This window comes from Ovis canadensis, chromosome 13, assembly GCF_042477335.2.
Source record: "Ovis canadensis isolate MfBH-ARS-UI-01 breed Bighorn chromosome 13, ARS-UI_OviCan_v2, whole genome shotgun sequence".
NCBI lineage: Eukaryota > Metazoa > Chordata > Mammalia > Artiodactyla > Bovidae > Ovis > Ovis canadensis.
Genome location: NC_091257.1, coordinates 22,160,873 through 22,176,713, shown reverse-complemented (window position 1 = coordinate 22,176,713; position 15,841 = coordinate 22,160,873). Strand labels below are relative to the sequence as shown.

Sequence of the window (15,841 nt, the reverse complement as noted above, 5' to 3'; positions counted from 1 at the left end):
TTAAATACTATTAAAGAGCAGTGACCACTAGCATATGTGGTAACTGATCCCATGCTGGACCCTGGATGGTAGGGGGAAAATGCTAAAAATGTATTCTTAGGTCAGTGAATAAAAGGGGATATAGGTAGCAGAAGATGTTACCATTTTAAAATATCTTTGTACTGTAGTATGTAGGGAAATATTCTTACTCTTAGGGAATATAAACTCAAGTATTTAAGGGTAAAGGGCCATAATTATACAATGTCTTCTCAGTGGTTCAGAAAATATTGTTATGTGGATGGATGGACAAACAGATGTGTGTATGTTGCTCCATCGCCCAGTCGTTTCCGACTCTTATGTGATCCCTTGACTGCAGCTCACTAGGCCCCTCTGTCCATGGGACTTTTTCCAGGCAGGAATACGGGAGTGGATTGCCATTTCTTTCTCCAGGGTATCTTCCCCACGCAGGGGTCAAAAGCACATCTCTTGTACTAGCAGGTGGGTTCTTCACCACTGCGCCGCCTGGGAAGCCCTGAACAGACAGACAGTAGTAGATCACAAAGCAAATGAAGAGAAATGTTAGCAGTGGGCGACCCTGCGTGAAGGAGGTGTGGGTGCTCCTTGAACTAGTCTGTATATTTTTCAGATTATTTTCAAATAAAAAGTTTTTTAAAAAATATCACCCTTGGCTACTATGGCACATTCACCTGGTGTTGCAGTTGAGCAAGCATCGGAATGGGTGCAGCACTGGGCTGCCAGAGCCTGGGTCCACCTCCACCTCTTGCAGGTGTATGACTCTGCGTGGCCACTGTCTCTCTCTGGATTTCAGAGGCCTCACGAGTGAAATGAGAGCAAGAAAACCTGACTCTGCCCTAAGTCCTTCCTGGGTCAGACTTGACAGGAGCAAGGAAACAAACCTGATGTCTGAATACAGATAAGTTAAGTCCTGAGTATATTGTGGATGTTGTATTTATTATGGCCCTTCATTCCTGGATACTTGTTTGCTATCTGCAAAGCTCTAGATTCTACATTCCAGACTACTTAGCATATAGTTGCTATCCAGTTTTTGGTAGGATTTTTGCAACCCCAAATGTAGTATCTACTATGATTTGTTTTTATGAAGATAGTTTCTGAGTCTTTTAAAAAATCTCAGTAAATGTCTGCATAGAAGGGATAGCACAGATAAGGTTTCTGAAAGTTTTTACTAGGCTTAACTTGCCTCTCAAGGAAAGGTATGGAGGAAGACTTAAATATAAACATGAGGTACTCAAGAGGGGGGCTTCTAGGTGGCTCAGTGGTGAAGAATCCACCTGCCAATGCAGGAGACACGGGTTTGATCCCTGAGTCAGGAAGACCCTCTGGAGAAGGAAATGGCAACCTACTCCAGTGTTCTCGCCTGGGAAAGCCCATGAACAGAGGGGCTTGGTGGGCTACTGTCTGTAGGGTTGCAATAGTCAGACAGGACTTAAAGACCAAACAACACAAGAGGGAGTTACCAAGAGAAGTGAGAAAGAGACTTCCGCTTCCAGTTAGGGTGGAGAAAGGCAGAGGAGACTGTTGCCCCTATTCCCAATAATGAGAGTGAGCTGGATATACTATAAAGTCATGGATTTTAAAAATTATCCAAAGAGCTGAATCTAGTAGAAAAATTTAAATGAACTAAACTTCAGAAAAAGATAAGACTTTTCCTAGGAGAGAAAAAAATTCTGACTGCTTCATTCCTGGCAGAGCAGTAGGAGGAGGGGTTTTAAAAGATGTCAGCAAGGTCGTGTATAAAGAGGCGACCTGATATAATAAGAGAACAGGCTTCGGAGTTAGCCAGAGGTGAATTTCACTCCTGAGCCTCCTGCTTTATAACCTGGGACAGGTTACAACACTAACCATTGGTTTCCTTATCTTTAAAATGAGACTATTACTGATGTTTTCATAGTATTCTGAATATTAATCGAAAATACAACCACAGGGCATATAATAGAGCTGTTTATACATGTGTTGTGATGGGTAATGGTGGTGCTGGGAGGGTCACGTGATAGCAGAAGCAGTGAGAGTCTCTCAGGGCTAGCGCCTTGCAGCTCCGCAGCCACGTTCACACAAACTGTGCTTCCAAAGGTACCATCCACAAGATTGACACCTCCTAGGTTTTCATGCTGATCCCCTGGTGGAGATGGTCAGGCTTATTCCTTTTTGCCAAAACGTAAGTCTGTTATAAACCAACTGACAAGTGAATTCAGAGATTCCAGAAGAGGAAAAAGAAAATTGTTTGAGGCTACAAGAATGGACACACATGTACACACACACTCAACTCTGCCATTCAGGCCAGTATGGTGGTAATGGAGCCCTTTTACAAAGCTTTCTGACTCGACGTCTGCCAATTTGACAGCCTTACAAACAGGTTTTGAAATGGAACCTAAGTTGCCTGCAGCATTCCAGCTAAGCTCCCCTAACTGAATAATTCTACTTTTAAAAGTAAGAGAGAAGAATATTATTTACTGGCTACTGTTGAGTGTATCTCGGGCCAACATAGGCAACCTTCTCAGATTCCCTTGAGCTCTAGACAGTGGAGCGTCTTTAGGTGGGTTGACCATGAATTCTTAAAAGGGACTTCAGTTCCATGGTAGTGGCCAGTGACATTCAGCCACTAGGTGGATTTATTGGACCATATTTTAGATTTATGAAGAACCACTTAGATACAAGTTGGCCTTGGTCTAAGCCAAATATTAGCTGCTTTTGATAGTCCAGTCCCCATATTACTCAACAGCTGAAGGAGTCTGATCCCTGGCAGGAGGCCATCTGCCCTGGGATGGTGTTAGGCGCCGCCAGCAAGCTCTGTACTAGGGAAACATCCCAGACAGCTACATTTGGCAAGTGTGCTTACGGAGCAGAAGGAAAAGTGGCTAATCAGTGATTTTACTTGTACTTTCTGAGCTTGCCCAGAATTTCAAATATAGAAAGTTGTATTTCTTTTCCATGCTCTTAGGACTGCCAGGAGGATCCCATTGGGTCTATTTAGAAAGTCCTTTAGACAAACAGGAGAAGACTGTAGAAGGTTGAATATGTGAAAAACAAACTTTAATCAGAAGTTTCCTCAGCCTCAAGTTTGCTTCTCAGAGTTGTTGTTAGCTTTATTTTTCTTGCCTAATTAGCCTTATGCCATCAGTTTCTTCCAAATGATTCATTTGACAAAGCTCCAAAGCAATAAATAGAATAAACACAAAGAGGGAATTCACCATGTTGGCAAGAGCATAAATCTTCTCAGAGTTATTAACCATATTTATCCAAATAAATCTCATTTTAATCGTGGTGTAGGCTTGGATCTCTGCAAAGATAAATATGTCTATTGCTTGGACTTGTAGACACTCTATGTTAGTTGCAAGGTGGTGAGTAAACCTTTTTTGTTTTTTATTGTAGCAGCATGGAAAATAATGAAAACATTAATTTCCCTGCCTCTATGTGTGTGCATAGTCATCAGCTTACATAGTTCACATCAAGTGTGAACGCAGCATTGGAATGTCACCTTGTTACCCTCTAGTACCCAACACTTTAGGTAAATGGGTACCTTCCGAAAGCAGAGACATGCCTACTGTTTACCCACAGGACAACACACACCTGTGAGATGGAGCTGAAACAGGCATTCACGAGAACTATTGGCCTGATTACTCACAGTGAGTAAGAAGTGATTATAGGATGGTCTTTTCTTTCTCTTGGTTCGAAAGCAGTGGACAAATGAGGAAAGAAATCCTTTCCTGTTTTTTTTTAGCCTAAAACAAAAAAGGCCATAATTTTGGTCATGCCATTCTTATTTCATGTCACCTTCCTAACTTAAAGCGTGGCATTGGTTTCTTTGGTTGTAAATATTCAGTGTCACCCATTGGTTTTATGTTGTAAGAACTCTCATTACATTATTTTATTAAGAAGGTGAGTAGTGAGAGGAACTGAATTTACAGGCATGCAGTGTACTCGGAGGTTCTAATAGCCCTGCAGGACCCTGCATACATGGGCATTCATTCCGTAGGAGATGTCTTCTATGAGTGGCTCCACGTTGAAGTTGAGGGTGAAATTTTGAGGCCAGATGGTTGTTTGGGTATACTTTTTATCCTCACTGTCCCTCCTTCCCCTTAACCTGCAGAGTTGAGCTCAAAAGTTGGCTTCCGCAACACATCGCTTTTTTTAAAAAGTTGAAAATATTACCTAAAATTTTTTTGAACTTATACAAAATAGAAATTTTGTATAAAATTTTATACTTGATTTAAATGTTTTAAGTTTTCTGTGAAAGCACAGTTTGCTTCCTCCTGACTTGTTTTCTCATAAGAGTACATTTGGCTACACTGAGACCCACTCCCTGCATAGCCATGATTAGCTGGTCCCAAGTGGTGGCCTCCTGTTTGGTGGGGCCTGGACATTCCACTCTGCCAGTCCTATGCCTGGCCTGCTTCACTCACAGACATCGGAAACTGACCCGTACTGTAGATTTTGAACCCTAAGTGAAGTCTAACTGCTAGAATACATTTTTATTTTAGTACCATTCATTCAAATAATATAGTTTCTGGCTTTTTTTAAGTCTTCAACTTGGAGTGTCCATTCTGTCTAATTCTAAGGATTAAAATTCTTCTCTGCTGATTATTATGTATAATTTTTTATGTCTTGTAAGTAAAGCAGTGCTGTAAATTGGTGAAATTTTAACATTTTAGTAATAACTAACTGAGACATTTGGATATGGTTGAGCTGCTCTTTCTATTTACATTCCTTTCGAATGCTTCTGTGGCACATATGGCGGTTTACTTTTATGCTCTTGAGCTGTCACCACTGCGCTGTACATGTTTGGACTGTCCTGTCTGCTGCAGTGTTGAAGAGATGAAAAGAAATGTAGAACACGGGTTGTATTAACACTTTGTTATTAGGAGATGCTCAGAGTACTTGGAAACAGCTTTTTCTTCACTTGAAAATTAATTATATTTTAAACGTGCTTCCTATAAGGGATGAAAAGCCCAATAATCCCCCGACTTCTTCCATTGATAGGTCTTTTGTATATTATGGTAAAATTCTGAACAGTTAGAACCTGCCAATAGTTAGAACCTGCTCTGTTAAAAATGGAAGATCTTGGCAAAACAAGCTCTTACTAGGCCATTAGTAATAAGCCCCAGTAGCCCCTGAATAAAACATGCTTCCAACCCAAATTCCTATAAACTTGCAAAGCCAGTTCAGACAGGAAGGACCTGGTCTTTAATGTGATAACCTCTTATGTACAAGTTCCTGAATTTTGCAGCTTATGTTTTGTTCATTAGGCCATACATAATTGGGGAAGAAAAGAAATAAATACAATCTATAAGGTTTTCACCATGAAAGATGACAAAAATCCATTTCTTCTTAACCTCAGTTAACCAGTAGTAGAGCTAATCTGGGATTTATTACCATATTTAATAATGATTAACTAGGAAAGAAGCCTTGATTCTTTGGCTTTGAGATTTTAACTATTAAAAAACTCAGTTTACTTAGGAATAGAGTTTTGATGAAATATAGCAGCTTATTTTTTAAAATGAAATATTTATTAAACAAATACTGTTGAGTGCCCATTAGATTCAGGTTCTTTCCTGAGAACATAGTAGTGAACAAAAAAGCCAGGAATCCTTGTATTCCTGGACTTACACACTAGTGGGGAAAATACTAAACAAGATAAGTAAGGCACAGACTATGTTTGTGGTAATTGCTAGAAAGACATGTCAAGCTGGGAGGATTTTAAGAAGTATGAGGTTTCCAGTGTGAGGTGGGTCTCATTGACAAAGTGTCAGTTGAATAAAGTCTTGGGAGGTTTATGGAGCAAGGCAAGAACATTCCAGATATGAAGGGCAGCAAGAGCAGAGGCCTTCAGGCAGGAGTGAGCGTTCCCAATGCGATGGAGGCACAGTGGCAAGCTCGGTCTTAGTGGGTCACAGTGAAAGTGGGGGACTAGACCTTGTGGGTTGTGATCGGTCATAGGTAGGATTTGGGCTCTTCCCCTGAGATGGGAGCCACTGGAGGCTGGGGAGCGGAGGACTGAGAGTGTCTGACTACGTTGGAGGAGGTGGCTCCCGCTGCTTTCTGAAATGGAGCCAGCAGGGGAGCCTGTTGCCACTTGTGTGAGCAAGAGTGATGAGCTGGGCTAGAACATAAGCCATGCACAGGTGCTGAGCGCCAGCTGGCTTCTGCACCCATTTTAAGGTGAAGCCAGTAGGGTCAGCCACGGGGCTGGGTGGAGGTGTGAGGGAACCAGAGGAGACAGCACTGAGAATAGGGCTGCCGTTTACCAAGGTGAGGAGGACGGTGAGGAGCAAGGAAGCAGGCCTGAGGGTGTCGGAGCGTGGGCCAAACTGGAGGTGCCTCTCAGAAATCTCAGCGTATAAATGCTAAACACACACACACAACTGCAGGGATAGACGAGATCACTAAGAGAGACCAGAGTCGGAGAGAAGACTTCTGAGGAGTTCCCGTGTTCATAAGTCAGAGGAGTGAAGGACCTAGCGCAGGAGACAGGAATGGCCATACAGATTGGTGGAGAACTAGGGCAGTGTCACAGAAACCAAGGAGGGAGAGTCTCAACATTTCAAGGTGAAGAGAGCGTTCCAGCTTTATCAGATCCTGCAGTCTGGGCCCATGAAGTTAGGTCTGAGGACAGACCGTTGGATTTAGCATTTGGAAGGCATGGCTCACCTTGGGAAAAAGCCATTTCAGTGCAGTCGTCAAGGCAAAAAACCCGAGTGGAGAGGGTTTAGAGAGAATGGAAGGACAGAATCCGAGGAAATAGGAACAGGCAAGTCTTCTAAAGAACTTTGCTGTGAATGAAAAGAAATGAAGTGGCAGCTGGAGGGTGAGTTGGGTCTGGAGAATTATTCTCTGTCCTCTTTCTCCAGTGTAACCAGGGACTTCACTTTATGTCCAGAACACTTCACAGATGTTTCTGTACAAAATGAGTTGAGAAGTGGGGTACCCCAACACTGAGTGGTTTGGGGAGGTGAGGGACAACCAGCAAAGGGAACTGAGGTCTCAGTGTTAGGGCAGAAGAGAAGGAAGGTTCCCGTACAGCCGGAATTGAAGGGTGGCTTTCACTGACATCTAGGATGAGCTGGCTTATGGCGTCCACAGTTTCCTTTATTGGCGAGTGTCTGACCTTCACATGCTCAGGTGCCTGCCCGGCTCTAAGAAGCATGGACTGGGCTGACATTCGGCCAGGCTCCCTTTTTTCCAGAGAGCCTCTCCTGGGACCAGCAGAAGCCAGCACAGGAAGCCTTGCCCTCTCTCATTCCAACATTTTCATAGTTCTTTGGTGTCACATGGGTCAGATCAGTAAGTCAGGGAGCAGATGGTTTCGATGAGGAGAATTTTCTTCAAAAAGTCTGTTGGTGGTTTTTATTTTTGCCACTCCCTAATTCCTCACTGACAGATCAACTGGAATTCTCAGGAAATAGTTCCATTAGACAAACAGTAGTTTCACTCTTTATGAGAGTTTCAACATTAGCCTTTCATTTCTTTTCAAATACAAGATAGTCTTTTCAAGCTATAGTAAAAAAAAAAAAAAATCCATGTTGTCTGTCAGCTTACCAAGCAGAAGACTGTAACTGCCATTCTGGGCTTTCACTCACTACATGTCATTCAGCTGCTGGGGCTTCCTCCTCAGGGTCTCCAAGAAGAGGCCACCTGTTGGGTTTACCGAGGAAATGGTGGCCCAGAGACTCCTCTGACAGAAGCAGAGGTAACCCCCCGCCCCCATGCTGCCCAGGGGCCTGTCAGGCGTGGCTCCATCTCCTCAGCTCAGCTCAACACCTCCTCCCCCTCTTCCTTCAGGAAGAAATATCTGAAATACGAAGTTACTCATATGAGGCCACAGAGCTACTAGAGGTTGAGCCGAGATTCAGGCCAGGTGGTCTGAGCCCCAGAACCAAAGCTTCTAAACAGGTCATTGTCAGGAGAGGCCCAAGGTGGAGATGTATATTTGGGAATCTCAGCATAGAAGAGCTTTCATAAAACGAAGGACTGGATGAGATCACTAAGGGAGTGAGCACAGATGGGAGAGAAGGGGCCTGAGTCCTCGGGAGCGCCTGTGCCGTTAGCTCGGGGGCGTGGGGGGCCTGCAAAGGAGACTGAGAAGTTGTGGCCACAGAGGCTGAGGAGAGCAGGTGTGTTTGGGGTCCTGGAAACCAGAGAGAGGGGTATATCAAGGAGAAGATGCTGTCGATGGGTCCTGTGTGGACAGCACAGTTATTTTGTTCGTTCTTTCTCGGCAATGCTCAGGAGTGGACTGGGGACACAGTCATGCCTCCTGCAGTGGGTCTCCAACAGTAAGAAAGGACACAGATTAATTCCTCAATAGGTTATGCTGCCGCATTAAACGCCAACTAAATCACTCTGCTACATAACTGAGAAAATACAGAATGACAGAAGAAAAAGCAAGGCGACCCTGGCCCTGAGTGAGTCCTGGAGCGCAGTGCGCTGCCCCACATCAACCACTGTCGGCGTGTTCGCATATTGCCTTCAGCTTCCGCAGCTGTGATTGTGTTTCTTTACACAGTTGTGATCGTTTGGACTACTTGGAATGATACGTTCTGATTTCTTCTTTTTTAAAAATGAATTTTTAACAGAAAAGTAGTCATGTTCCTGTTTGAACATTTAAAGAAGAATGAAGACTATTTAAAAAATCAGAGTAGAGGTCTCTAGAGTCACAGAATGCACGATTAACATGATGGTGTCAGCAGTGTTTCCATGTCGTCTGTATGCTGTGTCTACTGTCCCTTTTCCCTGACCGCCTTCCTCTTTATCCAAGAGGTAACCTAAGGCAGGCTTTGTTCCTGAAAACTTGGGGGTTCAAACCCTAGGTGTGGAAATCTAGCTTCCTGGCCCCCACCCGCAGATATTCTGATGTAGATGGCCCAGCACCACTGTCTAAGAGGTCCACTCTTAAGTTAGGCTGTATCTAAAAGAAAGGTGATACAAGTCCTGGGACCAATCGGGATTTCAATTACTTCTTAAAAGCGCTGTTTTAAAACAAAACAAAACAAAACGATAACCAAATTCTAAGAAAATTTAAACATGTGGGTTTTTTGAAAAAAAAAAAAAAATTAAACAGCCTTTAGAGGGCTGTTCTAATGCAAAACTGTCTAAAATGTTCAAATCAGAAAGAACCCCCGATATAATTGAGTAAAAATTTTCATTTTGGGCTACAAAGATACTGAAACCCAGAGATCTAGTGAGCCTACCCCCTACCCCAGTCCATCCTCAGCAGAATTAAGGCTCAAATCCAGTTCTCTGAATCCCAGAATCAAACTGAAATTTGTAGGTAAAATGTGTGGCAGTAGCTTTTCTGAGCAAGCCCTATTTCACCCTGAAAAACTACTTAGTCATAAACCTCCTGTAGTGAGACGTGTGTCTCTTCACAGAGCCTAATTTAGAATCCTTCATGGTAAGACTTTATGGGAGTAAAGAGAGCCCTAAATTTGGAGTCCAAAGGCTTTCATTCAAGGCTCAGTTTTTCCACTTCCTCTGGGACCATAAGCAAACCACATAGCCATTCTGAGCCTGGCTTTCTTTCCACCTGAAAATTATGTATATTATACATCTTTCTACCTGAGAGCCTATTTTGAGGTGGTTTCATCAGTGCAAAGGCACTATGGAAACTAAAGCATTATGCAAATCTAGGGACTTCATATTTTTATTAAGATTTTACAAGAAACTAGTTTCATAAGGAACTAGCTTCCACATCCTACAAAGACCTAATTGCCTTCAGAGTGAGGTCCATGTGTGTTTCATTCTTCTGTCCCCTCCTAATAAGTACAGAATAAATATTTGTGATATAGTGTAGAGCTTTTATCACCTTTAGCAGAATGGAATATCCATGATAATTCTCCATGTGAGTGGTGATATGATAGGTCCTATGGGCTTACCGTGTTTATGTGGATGCCTTCATAGGGCTTTTAAGCTAAACATAAGGCGCAGTGTTGTGTGCTGTTGCCACTGACGGGCGGTGGTAAAAGAAGTAACACACTTTGCCAGGAGCCTGAAACAACATGCTGTTTTCATAAGACTGCATTTTCATCTTATTTGGAGGTTCCTTGAACATGATATTTCTATGTGAGAACAATAGAGCATTTCCCATTATGTGGCCTCGTCTCAGGACTGATGATGACATTTACCATAATGCTGTCTTTGTGCTTTGTCCGCGTTTGTCAGTGGTCTTTTATGGCGTCCTTGTTCTAGATAGAAAATGAGGTGGGGGCAACATACACTAAAATGATTAACATGGCATCGGTTCCTCCATCTGTCGATATTTCTGATTAGGTTGAACTTAAGAATTACATCTTCAAATTGCTCTGGCATATTTCTTACTTTTCGTTTAAGACAGTGAGTGACTGGGATAGAAGTAAAATGCTTGTTTTTAGATTCATGCACAGTGTATACAAGACCTAAAGGACGTCAGTGTCAGAGAATGTGAAAACTTTGCAAGGTTTCTCTAGAGACTGTCCAACCCAGAGTCCTTGTTTTACAGCCCTGAGATTTTCACTGGTTTTCCTGATATCAGATGGGTTAGGGAAGTGAGCACCCAGATCTTTTGCCCTGTAGTTACATGGGGTTTTATTCTATAAAATATACGCATTATTCTGGATTACATTAGGCAGTTTCATGTGAAACTGTCAACTAGTTGAGTACATCTGCTTTCAGGATGAAGTCTGAAGACCAAACTCTATTTTTAGAGCCTTAAACTACATTCCAAGCTTTGATGCCTCACACAAAGAGCGCTCAGACAGAATATTCTTATTCACGAATTGTGGCTCCTTTGAAAGACAGCTCTTGAAAGTGATGGGGAGGGAACTTCTGGGAAAAAGGACAGGGGTGGGAGTAGCGTCTCCTGACTCTACTCATTAACGGGGGGAATAAAAAAGCCCATAATAGAAACAAAGCAATAAAAACCAAAAATCAACCAAACACACTTCCTCAGCTGTCCTCCCGGGCATCGGTCATTTAAGGTCTGCCACGTTCGTGCCAGTAAAAGAAGCAAAAAGCGACTATTATCACCTCAGGTAAGAATTCTCTGTGTAAGGGCACGAGGTGTGCTCAGCCAGCATGCCGGCTCCTGCCGCAGCTCCCGGCATCCTGGTAGCCTGGTGACGACGCAGAAGACAGGCTGGGCCTGCAGTTAAGCCATCGTGTATTCTACACAATATACACATTGTCCTGGGTTGTATTAAGGAAGTTCATGTGATGCTGTTAATAAATTGAAAAATATAGTTTACCTAGGACTCAACAATTTGAAAAATAAGGCAGAATTAGTAAGGGAAAATGGGCAGGAAAGTTTTATTGGGCTCTTCAAATTTTCATGAGAAGTTATAAAATTGAATGTGAGACACCCTTGTCCTGCCCTTGAGGAGGGAAAATGCCCTGCAAACAAGGTAGCCCTCCTACCATCCGCTGAATTGCTCAGTATCATTCGGGCAGCGGGCGTGACAGGCCCAGCAGGTCCGCAGCCCGTGCCCAACTGTGGTGCCGCCGCCTCCGCCGTCTCTCCCGGAGAGGATGGTGTGTGTGCGGTTGTGTGTAAGGTGAGTGTGCAGATGGTGTCAGGGCATATGACTTCTACATTCCGTATCTATCTTGGGAAGTACATAGACTTTTTTCTTTTCAGACTTTTAAGGTTCACAACTTCAATGTCGTTTTGATCGTTTTATTTACATGTATCTCTTCAAAATGTCTATAACAAACTTACAAGCTATAATCAAAAGCCCTTAGCACATCTCTGCAAAAAAATGTATAACAAACTTACAAGCTATAATCAAAAACTATAAAACATAAAATTAAGAACTTTAAAATGTCTAATTTGCACTTTGCTCTCTTTCATTTCCCAAATCCTCATTAAAAAAAAAAAAAAAGATCCTCTATTTGCTTAGCAAAGATACAGAGCCCCCTCCATGGGCCTGGCTGTCTTTTAGGTCCTGAGGGAAGAGCAGTGATCAGATAAAACTCCTTGCCCTTCTGAGATTTTGTTCCAAAGGAGGAGACAGGCAATGAACAAGATAGAGGAGCAAAGTGGATGGCTAGGTAGATATGGTAAAGTGAAAGTGAGGGTCACTCAGTCGTGTCCAACTCTTTGTGACCCCATGGACTATACAGTCCATGGAATTCTCCAGGCCAGAATACTGGAGTGGGTAGCCTTTTCCTTCTCCCAGGAATCTTCCCAACCCAGGGATCCTGCATTGCAGGCAGATTTTTAACCAGCTAACCCAACAGGGAAGCCCAAGAATACTGGGGAGTAAGTAGCCTTTCCCTTCTCCAGCGGATCTTCCCAACCCAGAAATCGAACCAGAGTCTCCTGAATTGCAGGTGGATTCTTTACCAGCTGAGCTATCAGGGAAGTGTAGATTTATGGTAAGAATACAGGAAACATGAGGCAGAGATGGTGTTGGTCATGAAATGCTGATGAGTGGCCAGTGTAACCCTTCTTGAAAAGGCAGCTTTGAGTACAGATCTGGCAGAAGTGAGCAAGGGAGCCACTTGGGCACTGGGGGGAAGAGCCTTCTGGGTAGTGAGAACTGCACATGCAGTGACCTCGGGGCACAAACATGCTGTATGGTTGAGGAACAGCAAGGAGGCAAGTGGAGACAGAGAGGATGAGCCAAGGGAAGGGCAGGGGGATTTCAGCTCAGAGAACAAATGCAGCCTGCAACATATGGGGCATTGTTTCATTTAGTCTCTATCTGTTATGGATTGAATTCTGTCCCCACCAGATTCTTATCTGAAAGCTCTACCCCCCACTGCAGTTATATATGGAGACAGGGCCTTTAAAGAAGTGATTAAGCTCAAACATAGTCTTAAGGATGGGGCCCTAATCCAACAGGATGTCTTCATAAGAAGCACAAATACCAGAGATTTGCACACACAGAGAACAGGCCAGGATGCTGAGAGAAGACAGCTCCTTGTGAGCCACGCAGAGAGGCCTCGGAGGAAACCTGCCCTACTGATGCCTTGGTCTTGGGCTTCCAGCCTTCAGAACTGTAGGAAAGTAATTTTGTTACAGAAGCCCTGGCAGACTAATACGCTGTCCTCACCCTCCGTTATCTATATGAAGAGAACATTCTGCTAAACAGTAAAACTGATCTTGAGCAAACTTTGCTAGGTTAACTGACAACAATATTCATTTTGTGTCAGCCCCGAAGGAGCTAACTCATTCTGCAGGTCCTATCTGTGACCTAAAACCAGTGAACCTAAATGTTAGTCATCCAAAACTCAACTATCAAGTCAGTCCAGCCAGTCTTATTCTCGTTGACAGTTTAAAAGCAGCTCTTACAATTCTCCGATTTTTTCTTCTCTAACATAGAAGAGTTGACCTTTGGCTGGTGTGAATGGAGAAAATGCTGTTCCTTCTATTTCCCTCCCTTTTCCCCCACCCAAAGACGTCCTCCCGCTATAATCTCGTTCTGTATTTCTTTACCAAAACTGCCTTGTTAAATTCACAGACATGAGGAGGAGGCGATATTTGGCTGCTTCTGGAGGTTTATTATTCTGAACTCTGAAAAGGAAGTAAAAGAATCTAGTGTTTATCCTCCCTTTCTTACATGCACTTTGTTTTAGAATACCAAAAGCTGAGAAAGTTCTTTACAGAAGAATTCCAGCTATTTCTATATTGACAGTAACAGAATCAGGAAACCACCTGTTAGCAACTCTCAAAATAACGGGGCCTAGGCAGTGATTATTAGTGGCTACTCAAATGGGCTAAGCAATGGACTCACTGCTGAAGCACATAGAAGTCAATGCTATGGCACCAGCTTCTGAGAAAAGAAAAGCTTGTTGCAAGGTTGACAGGCAAGGGGCCAGAAAACATGGTTTAGATTTGTCCCGCAATCTGGGATGTGGTCACACTGTTATTAGGGAGGGGAGGAGGTTGGTGTGCAGAAGCCCTGGTGGGGCCGGTTGTGATCAGAGGGCTCTGGGACCTGGCCATTTATGGTAGGGGGTGGGAGGGGGCTTCAGGACCGGATCTTCCTGGACAGCAGACCCTCCGCTTCTCAGAGGGCTCTAGAGTTCACCAGGTTGGGTCCTTTGGATGGAATCGGGAAGCGGGGACAACTTTGGTTCCAAGTTGTCTGAGATCAAAAATCTCCTGCATGCTTCTGTTGCATGACTTGAGGTTTCATTCTGTTGTCCCTGGAAAATAACTCAGTATCTTGTTAGAAGCAGGACAGGGCCAGTTTGGGGCTGGTTCTGTGGTTGTAAAACCATTAGGCAAAGGTTGAAGGGAGAGCCGTATGATGGAAGGATCAGGCTGCCACTGTCTGACCCCAGTGGACCAATAGTAGTAACCTTGCTGAGAGATAGCCACAGACGTTCAGGCCACCTGATCACACGCCGTAGGCAGAACACAGCGGAAAACTACGACCGAAATGTCCTTCTAAAGAAGGTAGCTGTGACTTTACTCTGGTGAGGAAATGCAAGGGTTGCCCAGGTTTTCAAGAATAGCTAGGAATCAAGATGCTTGTGTGTAACTTCCCTATTTTAAAATATTTTCTATTAAGTTTTAAAAAGTTGGAAATACCATGTGGCTCAAGCCAGACACATGTGTCAGCTGTCCTTTCTGCAGAAGACATCATTTTCATGTCCTACTGTTGTCCTGTCCTGGTTGCCTTCCATGCCGTGGCCTCTGGAGAGTCTGCCCCACCTCCTTGATCCACATCCGTCCCCTCTCTCGACCTCGTGTGGTGTTTGTGGCAGGATATCTGTCGTACTGTGATTTATTGTAAAAAGTACATATTTGTTCTTCCTCCGTGGTTCCTGACTCACAGCTCCCCAAATCCTTGGAATTTCTAAGTGAAAAAAGTGATAGGAGTATCTTTTGTTATATATATTTGATCTTTAGTCTTCAGTCCCACTTCAGAGACATAAAGGTGAAATTAGTATCTTGTTATTCGTAGCAAGACCCTTTCAACCACACCTGAGTTTATTTTAATGAGGTGACTTTTGGAAAACCCCAAGATAACCTAAGGCTGGGGTCTAGTTACCAAGGGAACCAACCATATAGGTAGAGAGTTGGAAATTTCAGCCCCACCCCCTGACCTATGGGGAGAGGAGAGGGGCTGGAGGTTGACTTCAGTCACCAATGACCAATAATTCAATTAACCATACCTATCTAATGATGTCTCCATAAAAATCCCAGAATTTCAAGGTTCCGAGGGCTTCTGAGAATATGAATGTGGAGATTTGGGGAGACTGGTGTCTTTAGAGAAGGCATGGGGGCTCCAAGCCTCTGCCTACCTTCCTTACCTATGCATCTCTTTTATCTGGCTGTTTCTGAATTATATCCTTTTGCAATAATGTAAACTATTTTCCTGAATTTTGTCAACTGCTCTAGCAGGTTGGGAATCTACTTATAGCCAATTTATAGCTGGGAGCCAGAAGCGCAGGTGATAATCTGGACCTGGTATTGGCATCTGGACTTGCGGGGAGGCAGTCTTGTGTGACTGAGTTCTTAATCCATGGGGACTGATTATCTCCTGGTAGACAGTGTCAAGATTGAGACAGTTTCCACAGTTTGCATGTGTGCTAAGTCACTTCAGGTGTGTCCAACTCTTTGCAACCCTATGGACTGTTGCCCACCAGGCTCTGGCAAGAATACTGAAGTGGGTAGCCATGCCCTCCTCCAGGGGATCTTCCCGACCCAGGAATTGAACCTGTGTCTTTTACATCTCCTGCATTGGCAGACAGATTCTTTACCACTCTCGCCACCTGAAAGTTAGAGTCACTCAGTCGTGTCTGACTCTTTGCGACCCCATGGACTGTACAGTCCATGAAATTCTCCAGGCCATAATACTGGAGTGGGTAGCCGTTCCCTCTTCAGGGGATCTTCGCAACC

General features: G+C 43.7%; 1 protein-coding gene across 4 annotated transcripts in view; it reads left to right on the top strand.

Annotated features, from left to right (window-relative positions):
* Positions 1 to 15,841, top strand: part of TASP1 (taspase 1) — a 266,211-nt gene that overhangs the window by 241,516 nt on the left and 8,854 nt on the right. Inside the window, exon 14 of one of the 4 annotated variants that reach the window (XR_011248057.1) lies at positions 3,574 to 3,641. The exons of the other annotated variants lie outside the window; for them this stretch is intronic. The gene's annotated coding sequence lies outside the window, so the exon portion shown is untranslated. The remainder of the gene's footprint in view (positions 1 to 3,573; positions 3,642 to 15,841) is intronic. 4 annotated transcript variants of the gene reach the window in all.